Here is a 3,150-nt window from a genome sequence, read left to right on the forward strand (position 1 = left end):
TTGTTAATCAATTCACTTTCTAAGTCATCCCCAATAAGTTCTTTATATGATAACGATAACTTATATAACATCTCTCACCTCCTCCCAACTTCACCAGTAAAATCAACATTGCATTTCTCGAGAGATTTTTTCAGTCCCTTGACGTCCATTATTGGTACAACTGATTCCTTCATTTTATGTTTAATTATATAGTTTTTCCTTTCACTACGACTATCATCATTTACACACACTACACTTGCCTTCATTTCATCACTCATTGTTTCATTACTGTCCTCAACCATTATTTCCTGACTTTCGCTCACTAGTTGTGTAACTTTCCTTGACCTTCACCAGAATGTTTCATTTCGCCTCAATGAACTTGATTCTCTGCCCAAGATTTCAGAGAAACTCACCAACTTTCCTTATTTCAGCCCACACCTCCTTGACCATACCATTATGGCCATCTTCCTGAGCCACAGTAACCACTTCACTCACCATTACACTGTCACTGCCAGAGTCCTGAGTGGTGGCGTGGCTGCTTGTTGCTTGAGATTGACGAAGTAACTCCTATACCCACGCATTCGTCCGGTTCACTGGCGCTGTTTGGTGCAGACTTTTCTGCTGTGCTCCCGGTGTCTGAGTAAGAGCTTTTGCGTGTTCTGTAAATTTTCTGGCCGGGTAACATCCATACTCGGCCTCTTGCAACACAACCGAGCTGGCATTGTGAACACCTCCACAACTGCAACATTGAGGAACTATTTTCTCACCCAGCTGAAATTTATTTCTACACACATTAGAGAAGTGAGACTTTCCGCAGAAACGACATCGTGAATCATGTTGACAGCTCCAGGATTTATGCCCCCATCTGCAGCATTTCAGGCATATTATGGGCTCTTCTACATACTTGCTAAATGCCTGTAACCCGCCCCGGTGATGAACACTCTCTCGGGAACTTCACCTCTCACTAGAGCCACAACCTGATTCCTAGATTCACTTTTAATTAGGTGACGCTTGGCCCACACAAATCGTTGGTCGTCGAGGATGAATTCGGGGTCTAGAATATGTATTTGTAGAGAGTATTTGTAGATAATTAGTATTTGTACTCATTTTCCTCTAGTGTTTCCATGACAATTCCACCATATCCTTGCTTGGTCAGAAACATAGCAGCCTCCATAGGACTTACCGTTAAGTAATGTCTGTTAACACCTTCCTTCATCAGTGGCTCGAACTTGCGATGCTCTCTTCCTAGGTTAACGGTCCACAGCAGCTTCTAGTGGTAGGTCAATGTGCATGAGGCAGGGAAGAGCAGCCTCCACCTCCACTGATCGGCACCTTCCTGACATTGTTGTGTCCTTTCGTCAACACTGGTTTGATCAGTCTCAGCGTCATTCTTGATTCTCTTGTCGTTTCCGTTAGTAACACTATCACTGTCAACACTACGCCTCAGATCCTGTCTTCTCCGTTTCTTCTGTCCCCTGGTTAAAACTTCCTGAAAATTTCTCTTCTCTACTGACTGGCAGCTTTGTGAGTGTGTCCATGTCAATATTGCCGTGGGGAGTAGCCAGTCCCTCTGTTGTCGGATTCTCCATCTCAGTAACCAGCATGGGGAAAAATGTGTAGAATGCGATTGTTAGTAGTCAGTCTCCTTGTGTGTAGACTGAGCTAAACTCCAATACTAACTCCACCCCTTTTCGCGGAGCAGGTACGTCTTGACCCGACCGCGTCCCGGGTAAGAGTGAAGAATGAAGAATGCTCGAATCCGACTGGTTAACTGACTGTTTATATGAGTCTCATAGTCTCTTCATATATCTTTTGGACACCATTAGATGACACCTCTTTGATGACGCCGGTACCATCTGCATCCATCTATGTCACCTTTCGTTGTTTCTATACAAATACACTCTACTTTCATAAATAAATGCGTAAAAAATATATGATTCTTAATTGCCCAAGAAAATATATGGCCTTTAAACCCAGTATAACATTTCATTTGAAGATTGGAAACTGGCTATGTATTTCTTAACCCACCCCACTTAATTATATATCTTCATATAACTAAACTCGAAGGCTAGATCAACAATATTTCTTTCAAAGTTGAAATAACCTGTAATACACAATCTTGACCGAGTGTGAGATAAAAATTTATCATGTGTATATATAATTAACTCATTTCTTCTTTTACTTTTTTTTAAAGAAAGGTTAGTATATATATTTATATATTTTCACTTAAATAACACTGTATAACATTTTATTTTAGAGATTGGGACGTTCGCTATATATTTCTGAACCCGCCTTACGAATAACCAAAAAGATGATAGCCATAATTTTTTTTCTTGTACTAATATACTTATTCATATTTACGGTAATTATTGTAGGCGAAAGAATACAAAGAAAAAGAAAGTTATTTCAGTGTGGTATAACCAGACAAAAAAATATATCATCATTAGAATGGTACATTGATCAGGCTGAAAGTGATGATGAGTTAGATAATAATACCTTATTAATTTTATCAACGTTTGGACACCATCAGGATGGCAATCATCATCATGCCTGTAAAGTGTGGGAAGCTATGAAACTAAGTGTGGGAAGCTATGAAACTAAGTGTGGGAAGCTATGAAACTAAGTGTGGGAAGCTATGAAACTAAGTGTGGGAAGCTATGAAACTAAGTGTGGGAAGCTATGAAACTAAGTGTGGGAAGCTATGAAACTAAGTGTGGGAAGCTATGAAACTATATAAGTGTTGTATATGTTTACCTTCTCCATTACACTCCAAAGAAGGTAATCAAATAATACCAGCTAGTGCCTCCTGGCAAGACGGATATCGGTTTGAAATTCTACTACTACTACTATCCTACTACTCCCACCATGAGGGTGTGGATTTCACCAGCTAAATCTTCTATTAAGAGAGTAGGAGGCACGAGGGCTGCGTGCACCCATCTACATAAATAGCTATGCATTCGCTCTCTATTTGGTGACCATTACACGAGACATCAAGTGCCTAGGCTCGTTGGAGAGCTGAGGCCGTCAGCTTACCAAATATGTTGCATTGGCCTTTTCAGCACATTTGTAGAAATAGTTATAGAGTGTAGTAGTTTTACGTAAAGCTTGGGTGAGTCAAGAGGGAGATGGGTGGCGGCCCAGGCGCTTCCATGGAAACAGGCGTGACGCCAT

This window comes from Procambarus clarkii, chromosome 62, assembly GCF_040958095.1.
Source record: "Procambarus clarkii isolate CNS0578487 chromosome 62, FALCON_Pclarkii_2.0, whole genome shotgun sequence".
Lineage (NCBI taxonomy): Eukaryota > Metazoa > Arthropoda > Malacostraca > Decapoda > Cambaridae > Procambarus > Procambarus clarkii.